The sequence below is a fragment of the Haliotis cracherodii genome, unplaced genomic scaffold (assembly GCF_022045235.1).
Source record: "Haliotis cracherodii isolate W230 unplaced genomic scaffold, xgHalCrac1.p SCAF_8, whole genome shotgun sequence".
NCBI classification, from domain to species: Eukaryota; Metazoa; Mollusca; class Gastropoda; order Lepetellida; family Haliotidae; genus Haliotis; species Haliotis cracherodii.
Genome location: NW_027266341.1, coordinates 43441355 through 43463907, shown reverse-complemented (window position 1 = coordinate 43463907; position 22553 = coordinate 43441355). Strand labels below are relative to the sequence as shown.

The following is a 22553-nucleotide window of genomic DNA, read 5'->3' as shown; positions in this document are numbered from 1 at the left end:
ATTGTATAGTTTGAGTAGTGCCTGGAGCAGTTTTAGGGGGAGTTTTTTAATTATTTGGTAAGAGGTTAGGTCTAATCCTGGGGCTGTGCCCTTTTTCCTGTTTTGGATTACGTAGAGGAGCTCCTCCATTGTGTAGGGTTGATTTATTTCTAGATTGTTATTGTTTGGTTCTTTTGTGGGTTTGTTTTCTGTTTTAAGTTTATCTTGGAATTTTTGGCTGAAGTTGCTGTTACTGCTAACGGCCGAAAAGTGGTTGGCGAGATTATTTGCTTTTTGGGCGGGGTTGGTTGAGTTGTTAATGTTAGGGGTTTTTTTATGTCGTTTTAAGCCTCTAATGGCGTGGATTTTGCGCCAGACCGTTCTGGCATCTGTACGGTTATTTATACCTTCGCAGAATTTTTTCCAGTCTCTACTTTTGGCTATTTGGACTAGTTTTTGAACCTGGTGGTTTAGTTCGTGGGCTATGTTTAAATATTTGTAGTCGCGTTTTGCTTTATTGAAGGCTGATTTACGTTTTCGTCTAGTCTGTTCTATTTCCTCATTCCACCATGGTACCGTCGGTTTGCCTGTCTTAGATACTTTGAAGGGGATGGAGGTTTTGGCTGCGTTTATTATATAGTCTGTTAGGTTTTTACAATAGGTTTCTGGATCATTATTTTCTATTTCGTTTAAGTTAGCTTCGTTGCAGATATCTTGGAATTGGTCCCAGTTAGCTTTGTTGTAATGGAATTTTGGTTCTTGGTTTTCTGTTTGGATTGGTACGTTTGTATTTCCTATGGTTATGTTTATGGGGAAGTGGTCGCTACCTAGCGGGACGTCGTGCACTTCCCATTGAGTGCTTTGGGCTAGATCTGCGGTGCATATGGTTAGGTCGATAGCCGACATTTTTTGGTTTATCTTATCGTACCTCGTGGGTTGGTTGCTATTAAGGAGTACTAGGTCGTTTGTTTCTATCCATTCGGAGATTAATTTGCCATGAGTATCTATTTTATCATCTATGCTCCATGTAGGATGGTGAGCGTTAAAGTCTCCTAGGAATATAGTAGATTTATCGCTTATTTTGAGTAGTTTGTTTAGATCCTCAGGTTGGACTTTTTGTTCCGCCCAGTGGTAAATATTTATGATGTTTATGTTTCGGTTATTTAATGTGATTTTAATGCCGTTGGCTTCTAGGTTTGGCGTGTCTATTTTTATTTCTTCGTAATTTATATCTTCCCTGATAAATATGATTAGTCCTCCTGCGGCTCTTCTTGTTTTCGGTTTAGCTCTGTCAGATCTAACTGAGTTGTAGTTAGGTAGTGTGAATTTCGATTTTTTTGAGAATTTGGTTTCCTGTATACAAGCAATGTGAGGGCCTTTATTTAGTTTAAATTTAGTTTTTAGTTCATGGCCGTGGGAGGTGAGTCCGTTGGCGTTCCACTGAAAAATATTTAGTCCTTCGAATATTGGGTTCGGGTGATTGGTGATTTAGTTTTTAGTTTTTATTTTATTCGGTGAGTTCTTTTAGATGGAGGTTAAAGAGGAAGAAGGGAAGATCGGTTAATTTTAGATTGAAAGCTACTTTGTGGAAGGATTCCATACTAGCTTTTGGTGAGTTTTGACTATGCATATATGCTAGGAGTAAGGTGAGGTTATTTAGGTTTGGGGTGTTGGCTGGTTGGGAAGTTTGGTTTGTTTTAGTTGGAGTAGTGTCTATTGTTTCCTGAGTTTCCATGGGGGAGGCATGTGATGTGGAGGGTTGTGAAGGTGTTGGCGGGATGGGTGTAGCTGATGTTTTCTTAGTGTTTGTGTTTTGTTGTTGTGCTTGCTTGTGGGAGAGCGTTGTTGCCATATGGGCTGTAGGGTGCTTGGATGAGGGTCGTGTTGTGGTGGTCATTTTGAGGTTTGTTTTGCATGCGGGGGTTGATGTTTTGGGAGGGTTCGTGGTTGGTTGAGTGGCTGCTTGTGTGTGTGAGGTGGGTGCGGTTTTTCGGTAGGGGTCCCAGACAGAGCTGTCGGTTATGGGTGTGGTGTTTGTTTGTGGGATGGTGTTTGGGTGTGGTGTAGGGAGGAGTGGTTTAGATGCAGGTGTAGCAAATTTTCGTGTTTGGATTTTAGCCGTTTCTATGTTTATGTGTTTGTTGGCCTGCTGGGTGAGTGTGTGTCTGTGTGGGCATTGGTTTGAAAGTGAAGTGTGTTGGGTGGATTTGCAGTGGATGCACCAGGGTGTGCATGTGCCTGGGCAGTCTGTTTGTGCGCATTTTTTACATTTAGTTTTAGGGTAGGTGCATTGGGAAGCAGTGTGGTTGTATTTGAGGCACTTTGAACATTGCTTAACCTGCTTTATATAGGGTTTGACTTCTAAGTTTGTGTGGGCTCCGAAGGATATGTGTTTGGGGGCTTCAGGGAATTTAGCGGTTTTTTTAAAGTTGATTATGACAATGGAGGTTGGGACCGTTTTTCCGTTTCTAGTTGAGGTTATTCTGCGCGTGCTGGTGATTAGGGGTTGAGGGTTTTGGTCTTGGTTTATGTTAGCTTCTAGAGAGTATAATTGTAAGTCCTCAGTTGTTTCCCTTGGGTTAACCCTTATTACGCCTCGTGTATATTGTTGCCAATTAGGTGTTTGTTTGATTACCGTGACGTGGAATATTTGAGTTATTTTATTTGCTGCGTTGTAAGATTCTCGGTTAGGAAAGATTATCTGGTATCCTTTGTTGGCTTTTTTAATATTGTTGTAATTTATTTTTTGTCTTTTGAACCAAAGTCCTATTTTGTCTGCCGAAAGTTCTAGTGAGAGAGTGGTGCCTGAGCCTGCTGAGAAGAAGTAGAGGGCGAAGGTGGTGAGGAAGGCGGCCGGGGAGGGTGTTGGCGATGGAGGTGGAGTGGATGTGTCGAGTTTGCGTTTTTTGGTGTTTTGTGGTGGCGAGTTAGCTGGTTTGGTTGGGGTGGTGTATGTCGTGTTTTCGCCATACTCGGTCGGGACGATGTTTTCGAGTCACCTCCCAGAAGTGTTGTGCGCTTCCGCAGGCGTGGGTGAGTAAGGAGCTGGAATGTCTGCGAGTGTGGCGTTGCGGGTGTCAGTCATATTGTTTGGGTGTTGTGTTGGAGAGCGTGTGTTGTGGTGAGTGGTGGTGGTTTTGGGGAGGTGAGTTGGTTTGTTGTTTTTACTTGGTGATTTGTGTTTAGGAGGCGGAGGAGGTTGCGGTGGTTATTTGTTGTTGGTTTTAGTAGGAGGGTTTGGGAAATGGATTATTTATTGAAGATTAAGTTTGATTCTGGAAGGCTGGGATAAGGTGAGACAAGTGGAAAGCGGGGATTAAGAGATATTTAGTCGAAGGAGTGGAGGTATGTGAGTGGTGGGCGTGGGTGGTGAGTAGGAAAGAGCGAGCGTTGTGTTTAGGAGAAGGGGGGATTAGGTGTTTTTTGCTTTTAGGAGTTGGGTCAAAGGGTGTGTTTGAGTGGTGGGCGTGGGTGTGAGTAGAAATGAGTGCGAGCTGTGTTAGGGAGATTGGGTAGGATAAGGTGTTGGTTATTTAGTGTTGTTGTTTTTTAAGGATTTAGGGGTTTTATGATTAATTCGGTGAGAGTGATTTTAAGAGTATGTGAATAAGGATAACGTGATAATTACCGATGATGGAGTTTCCTTGGCTGGCTATCAGGCAATGCTCTGTGCTGGCTTGGGAAGTGTTGCTCGCTGGGAGTACAAACTGCAACTGATTGTCTGGCCAAGACTCGTTTATTTTCAAACCGCTGTCCTGTAGCTGGAACACTGCTAGGTTCGGCGTTAAACAACAAACAAACAAACGGTGAGAGTGATTGTAAGAGTATGTGAATAAGGCTGAAAGGATGACGTGATAATTACCGATGTTGGAGTTCTCCTTGGCTGGCTATCAGGCAATGCTCTGTGCTGGCTTGGGAGGTGTTGCTCGCTTGGGGTACAAACTGCATGAGACGACAGTGTTACGTCTACATAGTTTAATAGATTAGAAGCTTTTAGATAAATGCTAGCCTAAGGTATCAAGATCCCATCTCCCAGACAAAGGATATTTATTTAAGTATATCTTTCATCACCTACCGGGGTATATTAGAATAACATTACTTCAATTAAGTCTCATTAAGGATTAGCCCCCATACAAGCTCGTCTATAGTTCATTAAGGATTAGCCCCCATACAAGCTCATCTATAGTGACACCCTAATCTCTTTCAAAGCATCCAGTAAATATGTCAACAAGATTAGTGCCAGTCCAACAGGATTAACAGGATTTAGTATTCCCCTCTGTCCAGCCATCCATTTAGCATAGGACACAACCAATCGTGTATCAACCAATCACATTCCTTTCTATTGTTCAAACTTTCATTAAATACATACTGTAGCCAAGTTCAAGCAGAGAAGGGGTTTGACTCTCTTACCAAGCAGACCTCTCTCCCACAGCCCAGAGTGTGTACCGACTCTCTGTGGCACCCTTTTTATTGTTTATTTTTGATACATTATATGGCAGTATATAGTTTGGCAAACTTTAGCCGATGTTTTATATTGTTATTCTGTAGATACCAGACTGTTGCTAGTTTTACTCCTTGATAGGTCAAAAAGTCTGACTTCAAACTGTATTTTTGTACAAATTCATCAAAATCATACAATTTCCATGTGTCATCAATGAAGTCATTTATATATGCTATACCCTTTTGGTGCCATTGTTTTGATTTCATTATTATACCAGACAGATTTGCTCATCATATCCTCACCAGATTGTTTAGTGAGTGAGCGAGTTAAAATTTAACGTCACATCGGCAATATTTCAGCCATATAGTGACGAGAACATTAATAATTAACAAATTTAGACAAATAAAAACCATTCATCGACGGACAGTATAAATAACTAGACTATCACAGTTTAGAAGTAAAACTAGTTGCGTGAACAATTAACAGAATAACCTATGATTCACCAATACATTATAAAAACGGGCTACAGATCACCAGCAACCAAAGTTAGGTCACCATACTAGGGACCGTGGGGACTTACGATACTTCTGCTACCTACACGGTTCCCCAGCAGGATTTACACTATCGCTTCAGCTGCTGGTGATTGTAGTCAATTTTAGCCAGTAATTAAAATTTACAAATATTCTACTATTTACAATTGCTGTAGGAATAACAAACTGAATGATTGGTCTTATGATACCCTCTCAGGAGGACAATAATTTTACGTTACTTCAACCCCCTTCGAGGGCACAGCCAAAAACAATCTAGGTTAATAATTAAACACTACAATTCCTTAAATAAATAACTATGTACATCAAAATTTATCAATTAATTCTACTTCTTTTAAAAAACGTATTATTAAATGAGAACTTAGATTAAAAAGATCCTTTATGGATGAAACATTGAAATATTGATCCCTTGTAATGGCAAAATCGATATAGTCAAGCAGTACTTGCTTGACTGTGATTCTCTCATCACAAGGGATACAAAATGGAGGATCCTCACCTTTTGATAAATACTCATGTGTATAACGTGAATGGCCAATACGACATCATCGTAAAATGACCTCTTCAAATCTGGACTGACAACCCAAGTAGGTGTAACCGATAGTTGGCTAATTTGATGTAATTTATTGATACCTACTTGGGTGTCCCACTTCTTTTGCATAAGATCTCTATAATAATGTAACATCTGATCACAGGTTTGTAATCACTGTATGGAATTAGAAGTGGTGTCACAGATTTGTTGAGTGCTGCTTTAGCAGCAGCAGCAGCCATTGTGTTGCCTTTTATACCCACATGAGACTGGGCAACCAACAAAAGACTATGTCGTGTTGGCCAGTTGAAAGATCATTATAAAGTTCTAAAATGTATAAGATAATTGGATGATCAGAAGAAACTCTTTTCAGTGCCTGTAGACAAGATAGAGAGTCAGAAAAGATGATAAATTGTTTATATGCAGTCTGTTTCTGAATGTATAACAAGGCTGTAAGGATAGCATTGGCCTCAGCAGTGAAAATAAAGCTTTTGTCTGGTATTCTAGAGGATAAATGTTTTGATCCAACGACAGTGGCATTTGCTACTTTGCCACCGTCTTTGGATCCATCAGTGAAGATTGAACTGTGAGTGTTGTATTTATGTCTTACCCGGTAATTGTAAATAGTCCTGCTGAAATACTAGTTGATAAGTGTCAGATTTTATAAAACGTGTGAGGGAATTGTCTACTTCCGGCCTTACCAACTGCCAGGGAGGAGAGGTCAAAAGTCGGTATGGAGATCTAAGATCTAAATTTGAAGCAATAATATGAGACTGGAGCCGAATTCCAAGTGGAGGAACCAGCTTTGGTTTCTTCTGAAACAGTTCTTCGTAGAGGGGATTAAAAACGGATTCATAAGCAGGATTGGAGGGATTGGACCGTATTTTAGTAATATACTGGAGTGACAATTTAATACGGCGTTGTTTTAAAGAGTGTTCATCGGCCTCGACGTAGAGGCTGTCAACAGGGGAAGTTCGAAAAGCACCAAGACAAAGTCTTAATCAATGATGGTGGATTAAATCCAGTTTTAAAAAAATTACTCTTGCAAGCTCCAGCATACACAATGGAGTTATAGTCCAGCTTAGAGCGAATTAGAGATATATATAAGTGAAGAAGGGTTGTCTGATCCCCTCCCCACATCAAAAGAGAGTTCTGGGTTTTTATGGGGTTTATATTTCCGACAGAAATGTATACAGTTTGTTTTCTCTGACTTCTTCCTACGCTTCCTAGCTTGTTTGCATCCGTCATTAAACCATGGTTTCCGAATATGTGGGTTCGTAGAGGACTTAGGAATAGTTTCATTAGCTATGTTCTTCAGTTTGTCAGAGAATGATTGAATTGGATCAGGTACATCCATGAAAATGTTTGGTTTCAATTTGTCAGGACATATAGTCTGAAATAATGGCCAATTGACTTTTGAAAAATTCCATCGTGTTGAAGGTGGAGCATCAGTGGGATTTACAGCTGTAATTACCGTCGGAAAATGATCACTTCCACAAAGGTCATCATGGACCGACCATTCAAATTCATTATATATGTTAGAATCTGTGATTGACAGATCTAATGCAGAATACGTACCAGTTGCAGGATGTAAATATGTGTTCGAGCCGTCGTTGAATATGCATTGATTATTATTAGAAATAATATCTTCAAGAACTTTCCCTTTATTGTTAATATTGGAACTACCCCATAGAGGGTTATGTCCATTAAGATCACCCATGATGATACAGGGCTTAGGGAGCTGGTCAAATATATCCTGCAGATCCGACTGCTGAAAATTCGAGGATGGAGAAATACATAATGAACAAAGTGTGAATGTTATGTGTAAGATAAGTAGGACAGCAACAGCCTGAAGATTACAGTTAAGAGAAACAGGCCTGTGGACACTGCCCTGCCTCACCAAAATTGAAGCACCCCCAGTGGCTTTATCACCTGGTGGGGAAAAAGAATTATATGAATCGTACTGACGCATTTAAAATTTATCAGTTTGCTTAAGATAGGTTTCTTGGAAACCAAATGCTGATGGTTTATAATCTTGTGCTAATAACTGTACTTCATTAAAATTATTCCTAAGTCCTCTACAATTCCACTGAATGATATTAAGAGATTGGTTCATGGAGGTTCTATGGGGATCTCTCACGGTCACGTGGGGAAGACGGACTCCTGTGTCACCTCCATCTCCAGAGGGTCAAATGAGTTATGAACCTCAACAGTTACAGGTACCTCTGAAGGAGAGGGGCTCTGTGATGGTTGTGTTTTACGATTTAGGCGTTTGCGTTGTTTTTACGTCTATACGTCAATATCAACAGCAGCTTGATCAACCTCAGCTTCTGACTGAGTCACACAGAGAAAGATGTTGCTAAAGTGAGAGATTGAGATTGTGTGGTATCTTTACTCACTGGTTGTTCAGATGTAACCCACGTTAAATCCGTTTGGCACGAAATAGAAACCGTTTTTGGTTTGTTTGAGACAGCAGCTGAGTAGGAGATATAGTAGTAGATAACTTTGCTGGAGTTTGGCTCAGAATTTGTTGTTTAGCTTCATGGAAAGGGATATTGGTTTCATATTTTAATTTTAAGATTTTTGATTGAATCTGCCACTCAGAGCAAGATTTAGAGGATGACAGATGGTCACCACTGCAATTTGCACATTTCGGATATTTAGTGCAATCAGAGTCCTGATGATCCTCACTGCAGCGGTGACAACGATGGGAGAAACGGCAGGTTTTAGAACCATGCCCAAAACTTTTGACATGTATAACATCGGAGTGGAGAGGGGATATACACCTCCATCCCGATATTGAAATAACCAGCTTTTATGGACTTGGGTACAGTAGACAAAGCAAATGTAAACAGGTAGGTGTTGCTGTGTTCAATTCTACCATCCTGTTTCTTGACACTGAAGCGTTTAACAGAAGTGACATTTTGGTCTTTTAGTTAGGCAACTATTTCTTCCTCAGACAAGTCCGCCAGACAAGGGGCTCTGTCTCTAACAACGCCTCTACTAGAGTTTACTGTTTTGTGCGCTGAAACAGCGACACTGATGTTTGCAAATTGATGTTGTTTAAGCAAATTTATATATTGTTGACGTCTAGCACACTCAACAAGGAGCAAACCGCCTCGGAGACGTGAAACGTTCTTAACTTTACCACAGATAGACTGAATTGTCTTTGAGATAACAAAAGGATTGATTTTAAGTGGATTCGTTTGTAGATTCAGTGACTATAAACTTGGCCCAAGTTTCTTGTTTTGAAACTGAAACATCTTCATGATATGAGAGATGATCAGCCTCTAATCTCCTTTTCTTGTCGTTTCTAACGGAACCAGAATGGGTAAGCGACATGATGTAGGTAGTAAGATTCAGCACCCCTGCTCCTCACCCACCACGGAGTGTCAACAAGGACAGTGTTTCACTGCAGCGGAGACCGCATGCAAACACTGGGGATCCAAGGGTGATATACTCCAGTAAATACGGCACGAATAACTATATTTGTCTACCAATAATACTGCTAGGCTGGTTCTGGTCATAACAAGAAATTGGAGACATATAGAACTCAGAGGTCGACATTACCAGATTGGCCCATGAGCCACCGCCTTCTGGCATAGGACTCTAGGCAAACGTATTTACATAAAGTTTAACATTCAAAGCCAAAATACAATAAAATGTAGTAAATTAAACAAACAATTTTCCAGCACAGGGCTAGACATGACCAGCCGATTGATAGAACCGGGCCCATCCTACCACCCGTCTAGGCGAAGTAAGGGTCAAAGTAGTGTGTTTGGCAAAGGAACACTGTTCCTGGAACCAGTGCCCTAACTACCAGACTACCATCCTCCGCCAACACAGGCTGCCCACTTTGGTCGCCTTTTACGACCAGCAATGGGGTGCTGTGGACATTTTCTTCCCTGGGTCCACACGGGGAAGAGCTATTAGCGTTACCCAAGACTCACCACGGGGAGCTTGCTCTTCACAAGTGCCCAACAGATTGTTTAACAATATCACAACAATTCAAGTATACTGACCACCATAACAAAACTTCCTTCAAAAACTTATTTTCAATGTATAAATGCCTAACTGGTTCAAGTCACGATATGGCTGAAATACTGCCGATGTGACTTTAAATATTAACTCACTCACTATTTTCAATGTTTGGAATAATCTTTTCGTTAATATAGACAGCATCAACCAGCAAAATTACATTTGCACTAGCTACATTTTCAAAAAAGAAAGCTGTCCACGTGGAATTACCATAAACCAGTCTCTAATCCAGCTTAATATTTGTGCAGCGATAACCATTTCCACCACACTGACGCCGCCATATGTAGGATGTAATGACATAATTTTCCTTTTAACTTTGTCAGGTTTAGATCTCCAGATGAAGTGAAAACATTTTCACTGAAACTTTTCTATTAAAATTTTGAGTGGGCTTGGTACACTGCAAAACAGGTGATTAAGTTTGGTTAAGAACAATGATTTTAGTAGTGTCAGGGTTCTCTTTTTCCCACATTTTCATTTCCTTTTCTATCTTATCAAACGTGTTTGTATAGTTTAAATTAACCATATTTTCCAAATCAACATCAAAGTCTATGTCTAATAACTTAAACTGAGTTTGTGACCATTTAAGATTCCAGTCCTCACATAACTTATATCTTATTTTTTTCTACCCTATCCATATCAAATTGTTTTTTTCAGCATTTACTTTCAATCCCGAAAACCGGACAATTTTTTTAATGTACTCAATGTGGTATGGAGGCTTTTTTCAGATCCATCGAAACTTAAGGTAGTATCATCTGCAAATTGTGCAAGCAGAGATTTAATATTTTCCCATAACGTTTGCTCGCTATGGAAGATAAAATGGACGATTATGAATCTAGATCTAGAAGAAATAACCTGATTTGCCATGATATTGCTGAAGAAAAAGGTGACTTGGGATCTTTCAGAAATGAAAGTGCGTCAGTTCATGAAGGAGACACTGAATATTACTGATGCTGATGCATATTAATAACAAGAGCGCACAGACCACGAAATGGCAAATCACACGCCCCGATAATTGCAAACTTCGTATCTACAGGAGACAGAAACAAGATACTTAAGTCGGCGAAAGATAAACAACGAAGGAATAACAACTTTAACCAAGGTGCGAGAGTGTCAGAGGACCTTACAAAGCGAGTTAGAGACGTCCGACGTTCACTCAGTGGTCTATTCTCGGAGGCTTTAAAAGAGGGTAAAACCCGAAGATCCGTCATGAAAAACTCATAATAGATGGAGAAGTTTATGCTTACGAAAGAATCAGTGGTACAAACGTATGTGTATCTAATCAACGTAAAGGATGACACGACAACAGACAAGGAAATGTGACAGGAGACGCCCATGTGGGTTTATTTACATCTCGTGGGCCCGGAAGTATAGCTCTGCCAAGGGAGAACACTCTAAATAGTGATCGTGATTTAGGAGAAGGCCGAAAAAACCCTCCGTATCCTATCGTGGAACATTGAAGGATTGTATAAATATGTAAGTCTTCCTGATGATTCTGAAATTAAGGTTTTTTCTGCGTCATTTGACATAATAGGCATTTGTGAATCTTTTGTGAGAAAGTCCAACGATTTCGTAAATTTCTTGACTGGTTACCGATCTTTCAGCTGTGCTAGACCCAAAGCTAAAGTATTAGGGAGATATAGTGGTGGTGTGACAGTGTTCGTCAAAGAGTCATTAGTGAAAAATAAGATCATCAGAAGAATATATGAATCCTTTGAAGCTGTGTGGTGTTCCAGTTTCAGACAACAGCTTTTGGATTTTTGTCATCTTTTTTGTTGACCTATCTATCACACGATGGATATGGATGGTATTGATCGCCTTATGCACTATGTTGAAACTACTTTTAATTTTTACTACTCATGATAATCATCATTTAGTTCTGTCTGGTGATTTTAATGCAAGGATGAGAGATTTTCTTGATTCATCCAATCAGATACACTTGAATTTATCCATGATAATAGTGAAGACTATCCATCAGACAATCTTGATATGCTTAGGAAGTTTATAAACAACATGCGACATAATAACTATGGGCCCTAAATGGGCGTTTATTGGGAGATAAAGTTGGTAACTTCACCTGTATAACCCATAATGGAGCAAGTGTAGTAGTAGTAGTAGTCTGACCTCTTTCCATAGTTTAGTGACTTTAAAGTACTTGACAGAGATGAATCCTGTCACTTTCCTCTTTCATGTGAGATTAACCTTAACCAAACAAACCCTCAATATATGGAAGAAAATGTGAATGCTGACTGTCAGCACAATATCAATAGCCAAAATGATCTTACATATGATGACTCACAAGAGTGGATGAAATACACATGGAATGAAGATAGACATTTAGACTTTTTAACAAAGTTTCAGAGTATTTTTCTTGAATATTATGATGAATTTTCAGCATTGATCAATGTCAGTGTTAATCAAGACATTCATGCAATTGTTAATATGTACCATAAGGCAGGAGAAGGTTTTGGAAAAGTTTACAAAAAACCATTTCACAGTATTAAGAATAAACAACTCACCATGGTGGGATGATGAACTGGAATGTGTGAAACAAAGTAAATACCGTGCACTTAGAAATCATAGGGACTTTGACCAAGCTTTAAATGTGTATCGAAAGGAAAGAAGGTATTTTAAGAAGTTTTTTTCACATAAAAAGTGTATATATCTGAGTAAGCAAAGAGATTTATTATCTTCTTCCTGTTCAGACCCTAAGCAATTTTGCAGGATCAGGGTGTCCCACAAGGCAGTATTTTGTCTGTCACTTTGTTTAGCATCAAATTCAACAGTTTAGCAAAGGTTTTAAACGATTCAATTGATGGATCGTTGTTTGTGGATGACTTAATGTTTCTTGCCGTGGTAGGAACATGCATATAATTGAGAGGCAAATGCAATTGTGTTTAAATAAAATCCAAAAATGGTGTTTAGAAAATTGCTTTAAATTTTCCAAATCTAAAACTAACTGTATTCATTTTTGCAGAAAATATTAACCTCACAAAGACCCAGAACTAATATTAGATAACTCCCCCATTAAAGTTGTAAAAGAAGCGAAATGTTTGGGTATAATTTTCGATCATCATTTAACCTTTTTACCTCATATAAAATACTTAAAGACTAAATGTCTGAAAGCCCTAGATTTGTTAAAAGTTGTCTCTAATTCCAAGTGGGGAGGGGATCAGAAAACCCTCCTCCAACTATACGGAGCTCTTATACGCACTAAACTTGATTACGGCTCCATCATCTATGGTCGGGCTTGTCAGAGCAATTTAAAATGATTAGACACCATTCATCACCAAGGCCTGAGGCTTTGTCTTGGAGCCTTCCGAACTTCACCTATTCACAGTTTGTATGTGGAGGCTGATGAGCCATCCCTTAAACACCGACACATTAAATTATCTTTACAGTATATCTCTAAATTACGTTCTACTAAATCTAATCCAGCGTATGACTGTGTGTTTAACCCACTTTACGAAAATCTCTATAATGAAACATCTTCTCTTATTCCACCACTTGGAATAAGAATACAATCTGATACTTCTGCTGTGCAAATCAATCTGGGAAACATTGCCCCCACTCAGCTTTTCTCTTCTCCACCATGGCAGATAGTGAAGCCAGAGGTGGAGTTAACATTATCTCAACTCAAGAAATCCGACACAAATCAACTAATTTATCAACAGCAATATAATGAATTATGAAGCACATATGATACTTACAAATCTATATTTACAGATCGATCCAAGGATAGTGACGCTGTTGCTAGTGCCACTGTCATTGGATCCAGGACTATCTCATCCCGGTTACCAGATAACTCTCCTATTTTCACAGCAGAAGAAAAATGCTATTCTAACAGCACTAAATTATATCAACAATCAAACTAAACATAAAGAATTCATCATTTTTTCAGACTCTCTTTCTTGCCTTCAGGCTATTAAAAACATGTCTTCCACACATCCAATTTTAATAGAAATTATTGAATTGTTTAATCATCATGCTACTGGCCAATACGACATCGTTTTCTGTTGGTTACCCAGCCATGTCGGAATCACTGGGAACACAATGGCCGATGCTGCTGCGAAGGCAGCAGTCAACAAATCTGTGATGCCACTTCTTGTCTCTTATAGCGATATCAAATCTGTAAGTAGATGTTACATCCGAGATTTGATGCAAAAGAAGTGGGACACCCAGGTAGGTATAAATAAATTACATGACATTAAGCCAAATATCGGTTACAGCTACTTGGGTTGTCAGTCCAGAATTGAGGAGGTCATATCAAGACGATGTCGTATTGGCCATTCTCGTTACACAAATGAATATCTGTTGAAAGGTGAGGATCCTCCGTTCTGCATCCCTTGTGATGAAAGAATCACGGTCAAGCATGTCCTGCTTGACTGTGTTGATTTTTCCATCACAAGGGATAACTATTTCAAGGCTACATCTATGAAGGATCTTTTTAATACTAATTGGTTGTCATTTAATTATTGGCTTTTTAAAGGAAATAGAGTTTTTTAGTAATTTGGTTAATTTGTTTTGTATAAAAATAAATGATGTTTTAATATTAGTAGAATAAATTGATATCTGTGAATGTTTGTGGCTGTATCCTTAAAGGGGGTTAACGTAGTGTAAAATTATTGTCCCAGAGACGAAAAGGTAGTTCATCAAACAACATCACCACTGGCACATGGTATAACTATTTTAAGAACTTACTTAATCCTACAGTTTAAAATTTTTATCTTTCCCTAATCATGAGCTGCAATTCCCTATTCCAGAAGAAGTTTATCGCTGCATTAGAAGTCTGAAAAATAATAAAACTTCTGGACCAGATGGGATTGCAAAAGAATTTGTGAAGTCAACCAGAGACTATATCACTCCACTACTTACAAAACTCTTTAATCAGATGATTTTTACTAACACATTCCCAGATCTTTGGGGTCAGAGCATTATATGTCCGCTTCATAAAATGGACCGGTGCAGGAGCCTCAAAACTGTAGAGGCATATCTCTCATTGACTCCTTTTGTAAGGTATTAATAGCAGTGTTAAACAATAGACTCAAAGACTGGTGTGACTGTCAAAACATACACTCAGAAACGCAAGCCGGCTTTAGATCTACATATTCAACAGCGGACCATATATATTTTCACTTTGCAAGCAATGATAACAAAATATCTTTTAAAGTAAGGGGGGAGATTTTACTGCATCTTCATAGATTTTAGTAAAGCGTTTGACTGTATAAATCATGATGTTCTTTTTCAAAGGCTTCATGATGTACATCTTCCCGAGGCAAGAGAGTTAACTGACTTTAAAAGTCCAGTTTCCACCCTTGCCGAACTAGGCTGGAATTCCTGGGCTCGATTGTAGCGCCACCAGTGGCTATTACGAGTTATGTCCTTTCTATGCCTCTCCTATTGACCAATCAGATTCAACCTCTCGTATCACTTGCATTTGCTTCAAACAAAACGGTGGCGCCCAGTCAAGACAATCTGATCGATATTCAAGATCTATATTGTGATAAAACGAGTCTTACATCGCGAAGTGCATCAAATCACGTGAGCACCTTGATTAAAAACACGAAAAGATTTAGAAAATAACTGTTGACAACGAGTTGGCGGTGCACATGCTTTGCAAATCCTGCAGTCGACCGAAATCTGCATGACACTTTACGAACCGGATTTCGATTTCGATGCGCGATTTTAAATGGACTATGCATAGACTCGTTAGTCCAGCCAAAATGTAACTCCATAATACTAGCCTAGTTCGGCAAGGGTGGAAATTTGACTTTTATAGTCAGTTAACTCACTTGCCTCGGGAAGATGCATGATGTAGGGCTTAGAGGAAACTTCTTAAATTTAATTACATCTACATCAAACTTTCTGCTTGTGTGAGGACAGATTCTGGTTTGTCGGATTATTTCAAAAGCAGCACTGGTACCCGTCATGGCTGTATAATGAGTCCTCAAATCTTTTTGATTTTCATTAACCAATTAACCAGTGATGAAATTGGAGGTAAAGAGTGGAAGAGGAATTTTTATAACTACTGATATTCAAGATATATTTGCATTGATGTATGCAGATGATGTGTCAGCTGTTTCAGACTCAACAAATCAACTTCAACAGAAAATTAATGCACTAGAAGAATTTTGTAATTCAACAGGAATGAAGATAAATCTCAATAAGTCTAAAATTATGGTGTTTAGGAATGGTGGCCCACTGAGAAAATTTGAGAAATGGTATTTTTAAGGTGAACAAATAGACACAGTGAGTTGTTATAAATATCTGGGAACTCTCTTCACAACGAAACTTTCATGGACTAAAACACAGATATGTCTAACTTTATTAGCTCTTCTTTATTTAAAAGGATAGACACCGCTCAAGCCACTAAAGCTTTATTCTCACTTCAACAATTTCAACAAAAGTTTGGATATATTCCTGTTGGAGAAGTTTTAAATTTTTTGACCGAATTATAACTCCCATTTTATGCTATGGATCTGAAGTAAGGGGAATAAACTACTGTAAAACTATTGAGCAAGTGCATCACAGATTTTGCAAAAGACATTTGAAACTTAATAAATATAGTAATAACAACATGCCTGTAGGAGAATGTGGGAGAGTGCCGCCGCTTGAGTTACTGGTGCAGAGTGATCCATATGGAGCCTCAAAGATTACCAAATCAGTCCTATTGTATGCTTAAGTCACTTGATGACTCTGATAAAACCACATGGGCATCACACATCAGGAATATCCTGTTCAACATGGATTTGGTTTTATTTGGATAAATCAGGAATGCAGTGATAGCAAATTATTGATGATGAAATTTAAACAGAGGCTGTATGACTGTCTTTCTCAAAACTGGCATATCTCCATAGAGCTCTCATCTAAATGCAAATATTAATCACGGTACAAATCTCTCCTTAATGTAGAAAAATGCTCATTATCATGTGAAATCTCTGCTTATTATAAAAGATTAATATGTATGTTCAGGTGTAACAACTTTAAACTTGCAGTTGAAACTGGAAGACATTCTAAAATCCCATATGAAGAACGTGTGTGCGTGTATTGCCACTCAAAAGGTTTAACTCTAATTGAGGATGAGTATCATGTATTGTCAATCTGTGACAGATACCGAGCTGCAAGAAGAGAATGCTTTGCTGAAAGTGAAATCAACTTTACCACATTTCAACAGTTTTTTAAACCTCATGTCAACAAACACCACAAGAACTTTAAAACACATTGGACTATTTCTATCTAAAGTTATGAATATACGTAACTCATCACTGTTCTAACATATTCTAAAACTATTTGTCTTAACATAACGCGATGGTATATAAGCATGTATGATCTACATTATGTTAACATGTATTACGGGCTGGAGGCATGATTACTGAATAAATCTGTCTGTCTGTCCATCTGTATACCTTTTATTTTGTGATTATTTCTTATCATTATTGCTAAGATTTCGGCACAGAGAATAAAGATACCAGTATATGGTGATACCGGACCCCCCTGGCTACAACCCCTTACATTCCCTTACAACCTTAAAAAGCGACTAGCATATCCATTTACGAAAACACTTGATTCAATATTTTCGAAAAAGACTTTAACCCAATGTTGAATGCTTGGTCCAAAATTAAAACAAATTAGTACAGTATGCATAATTTTTTTTCTACAGAATCAAATACTTTTTCAAAATCAAAATCCTTAATAACAATAAACCTTGTATTAAGTAAGATTCAGTATATTCCATCTTATCATAAATCATTCTTGTAACCTCACCCATATATCAGCAACAAAACCTTTTTGATTCTCATGAATAATTAAAGGCAAAACATGTTTTACCCTGTATGCAATTGAGGCTGCAGCTAACTTATAAGATGTGTTAAGAAGGGAGATGGGGCGCCAATTCTTTAAAAATGATTTTGGTTTATTTTCTTTTGGAATACATGTTATCAATCCTTGTTTTGGGGATACTGATATAGATCAATTTCTAGATGCATAATTTAGAGCATTTGATAAATATCTATGAAGATCCATCCAGAAGAATGTTATAAATTCTGCAGAAAAAACCATCTGGGCCAGGGCTTTTATTCTTTTTAATTTTTTTCAATGCTTTAAGTACCTCATCATAAGTCAATTCTCCCACTGGAGAAGAACCTATATCATCATCTAGTCTTGGCACCTGGGTATCAGAAAATAGGTTTTCTAAACCAATGCATGTGCAATCTTCAGTTTTATACAATTTCGGATAATTGTCTGATAATCAGTGCAAATTTTCCTATTCTAGTTTAGCTGCATTTAATTGTTCGATTAATTCTCTCAAATTAATTTCTAAAAGCCTTTTCCACTTTGTATATCTGAAAGTGCATCAGTAAGAAATATAATAGAATAGTCAGAATTTATTATAGGTATTATATCGGTGTCTTCAACTATATGTACTACATTGTGTGAGACTAAAATATAATCCAAACAAGCTTGCTTTATTGGTGCGTCACTCGTGAAGAGCAACCTCCTTGTGGTGAGTTCTGGGTAGCGCTAATAGCTTTTCCCCTGTGTGGACCCGGGGAAGAATATGTCCACAGCACCCCATTGCTGGTCGTAAAAGGCGACCGAAGTGGGCAACCTGTTTGCCGTGGGTTAACCCAGCGCCCCTGTGTCGGTGGAGGAAGGGATTCTGGTGGTTGAGGGCACTGGAGCCAGGAACAGTGTTCCTTTTGCCCAACACACCACTTTGACCCTAACTTCACCTAGACGGGTGGTATAATGGGCCCGATTCTATCAATCGGCTGGTCATGCCATGCCCTGTGCATGGAACGTTGATTTTTCAAAACATTTTCATCATAACAATGACTTTTCGATATGAAACATTAATTGTGATGTTATAAATTTTGCCTAGAGTCCTATGCCAGAAGGCGGTGGCTCATGGGCCAATCTGGTTATATAGACCTCTGAATTCTGTGCTCTTAGGGAACTGTGTCATGGGCCGAACCAGCCTGGCACTTCTTCTTTAAGATATCATGGCTTTTCATGTCCGTATTTTCTGGAGTATGACACCTTTGTAGCCCTGATGGTGCAGGCTGGCTTCCGCTGCAACATCGTCCTTGTTGACACTCGATGGCGGGTGGGGAGTAGGGGTGTTGAATTTTATTATTACACCATGTCTCTACAAACACAATCTGGTTCATCAAAGAATTACAAACATAGACACATTGACTGCATTTCGTCTAACGATGAAGCTGCTGCTTCAAATACTGTTCCTTGGCCTCGCTTTATAGTACTTGCATCTGCTGATGGCAATCCATTACAATTGAAGGTGTCTGCGGAGTAGTCAAAAATGTTACACGCATTCGTAGCGGTTCACTCCTGGTTGAATGTGCGCACAGACAGCAATCTGTTAACTTACTGTGATTAAAGCAGTTTGTTAACATCAGTGTTGTTGTCTCTGCGCATAGGTCACTTAACTCCTGTCAGGGTATCATTAGGGGTTATGCTCGTTGTCTCTCTGACATGAGCGAAGAAGAGATTGTCGCTGAACTTAAAGACCAAGGTGTTACTGCTGTCAAGCGTTTCACCAAAAAACAAAATGGCAGAATTCTTAAAACTAATACTTACCTGTTCACCTTTGATCTGCAAAAGCTTCCAAAGTCTCTCAAAGCTGGATACTTTAACATCAGAGTGGAGGTATACGTGCCAAATCCACTCTGATGCTTCAAGTGTCAGAAATTTGGCCATGTTGCTAAGTTCTGCACTCACAACACTGTATGCGTACGTTGTGGTGGAGCTCATGAGAGCTCCGATTGCACGACAGACTCCATCAAATGTGCAAACTGTGAAGGTGATCATGTTGCTTCCTCAAAAGTTTGTGCAATCTATGCCCATGAATAAAAAAATCTCAATATAAAATACACACAAAATCCACATATTATGAGGCAAAAAAGTTAGTTCCAACTTTATCCCAAACTACTGCTGCAAAAACCTATTCTGCCACAGTCTCTTCTTCAGCGCCTGTCAACAAAGTCCCTACAGTTCCAACGTGTTACCAGGACAACCTTATCTTGGGTGACCGACAAACATATCACCCTAGATGATATCCCTAAAACATATCAATCAGCGTCACAAATCTCAACGAGTGCTTCTCAGACCGAGATTACACATTGTACTGAACCAGAAAAAGAAAATGAAAAAGTCCAGGGCAATGCCCACTTTACTAACAAAGAGAAAAAACACATTTTGAAAAGGGCCAGGGCCCTCCAACATTTGGAGGTGCCATCTTCTTTGACATCCCACGTGGAGGTTCACAATCATTTTGGACCTCTTGAGATGGAGGTTGCACCTTCACCTCGTTCAAGATCACCAGTTGAGCCACCATGAGCTCCTGTAATATAATTCAGTGGAACTGCAGAGGACTTAAAAATAATTTCAATGATTTACAGTTATTAATACAAGATATTCAGCAGTCAGCACTTTGTATTCAGGAAACATATCTAAAAGATACCGATCAGTTTGATATTAAACAGTATAATTTATATAATTTCTTTTCACCTCCAGGAGCTAAAGCAACTGGAGGCTCATCAGTTTTGGTGAGGCAGGATGTCATCCAGAGTCCTGTTCTTCAAAATACTCAACTTCAAGCTGTTGCTGTTCGTGTAACACTACACATTGTCTTTACTTTATGTTCACTCTATGTTCCTCCATCTTCTAATCTCCATCAAACTGAACTTCAGGCACTATATGACCAACTCCCCAAGCCCTGTATCATTATGGGCGACTTGAATGGGCATATTCCCCTTTGGGGTAGTGCCAGTACAAATAGTAAAGGGAAGACATTAGAAGATTTCCTTTCAAACAACGATTTATGTATTTTTAATGATAATTCTAAAACCTATGTACATCCTGGAACAGGTAACCACTCATCTCTTGAGATTTCTCTTACAGACTCTGATCTTCTTAACGAATTTGAATGGTCGGTCCACAATGACCTCTGTGGAAGTGACCATTTCCCGACGATATTAAAACATGTTACTCCTTCTGACGTTCCTCCGTCCACAAGGTGGAACTTTTCCAAAGCTAACTGGCCATTATTTGAAATATTGTCTTCAAACAAATTATAACCTGCTATTTTTACTGACGTTTCTGATTCAATACAAATATTCTCAGATGAACTGACTAAAATAGCTGATACCTGTATTCCTAAGTCCTCTGCAAAACCTCACATCCGTAAACCTTGGTTTAACAATGACTGCAAACAGGCTAGGAAGGCACGGAAAAAGGCTGCACGCTACTTCTGTTGCCATCCTATGGTGCATAATTTGAATAAATTAAAAAAATTAAATGCTAAAGCCAGGCGTACATTTAAACAAACTAAACGCCAATCTTGGCAAAATTGTGTTTCTAAAATAAACTCCGAACACCCATGTCCAAAGAGTGGAGCATGATTCAGAAAATTAAAGGTAAGGGCTCTAAATCTAACATCCATCATCCAAATCTAACTGATAAATCGGATATTGCCAATAAATTTGGACATACCCTTGCTAAACATTCTTCTTCCTCCAACTATGTCCCAAAGTTCCAAAAATATCAAAAACAGCCAGAAAAGAAAACAATAAACTTTACATCTGACAATGGGGAAGATTATAATGAAATCTTTTCAATACATGAGCTTCATACTGCACTTCAATAAGCCCATATTATCAACTCCTGAAACATTTACAAGAACCATGTTTAGAAACCCTCCTGCTCATTTTTGATGAAATATGGACATCGGGTGTGTTTCCTTCATCTTGGCGTGATGCCATAGTTGTACCAACACCAAAGCCTGGACGTGATCATACCGATTCCTTCAATTATCGACAATTTTATTGAATAAGTGTTGGCAAAACCATGGAATGCATGGTCAACAATAGATTGACGTGGTACTTAGAATCAAATAATTTAATCACAAACATTCAGTGTGGTTTTCGTAAATATAGAAGTACCTTTGACCATTTAGTTCGATTGGAGTCATTTGTTAAAAATGCTGTTGTTAATAACCAGCGCGTTGTTTTTGTCTTTTTCAATTTAGAAAAAGCATACGACACAACATGGAAACATGGTATTTTAAAAGATTTACATGACTTTGGATTGCGAGGCCGTTTGCCTCAGTTTATATCTCAGTTTTTAACTGACAGACAATTTCAAGTCCGCGTGGGTTCAACCCTGTCTTATCATTATAATCAGGATCAGGGTGTCCCCCACAAGGCAGTATCTTGTCTGTCACATTATTTAGCATAAAGATTAACAGTTTATCGAAGGTTTTAAATGATTCAATCGATGGATCTCTATTCGTGGATGATTTTAATATTACTTGCCGTGGTAAAAAGATGCATACTATTGAAAGGCAACTGCAGTTGTGTTTGAATAAAATTCATAAATGGTCCCTTGAAAATGGTTTTAAGTTTTCAAAAGCCAAGACCAACTGCATTCATTATTGTAAAAAATATAAACCTCATAAAGACCCTGATTTTAGTGTTGGATGGAGCTCCTATTAAAGGTGTAAAGGAGGCCAAGTACCTTGGTATAATTTTTGATCATCACTTGACCTTTTTACTGCATATAAAATATTTAAAGACTAAATGCCTTGAAGGCACTCGATTTGTTGAAAGTGGTTTCGAATTCCAAGTTGGGAGGGGATCAGAAAACAACCCTTCTCCAACTGTACAGAGCACTCATCCGCTCTAAGCTAGATTACGGCTCCATCGTCTATGGTGGGGCCTGTAAGAGTAATTTGAGAAAACTCGTTTCTATTCACCACCAAGGCCTGAGGCTTTGCCTTGGAGCTTTTCGAACATCTCCTACTGACAGTTTATATGTGGAGGCCGATGAGCCTTCATTGAAACAACGTCGTTTAAAATTATCATTACAATATCTAATTAAATTATATTCCAACAAGTCTAACCCAGCGTTTGACTGTATTTAATCCCCTTTATGGAGACCTTTATGAAAAAAAATCATCACTTTTCCCACCTCTGGGAATAAGAATTCAACCATCTGTTGCTGCTGC

General features: G+C 38.7%; 1 protein-coding gene across 7 annotated transcripts in view; it reads left to right on the top strand.

The window, feature by feature from the left end:
• LOC139450440 (glycine receptor subunit alpha-2-like) overlaps positions 1–22553 on the top strand; it is a 302790-nt gene that overhangs the window by 234613 nt on the left and 45624 nt on the right. The gene's annotated exons all lie outside the window — the stretch shown is intronic.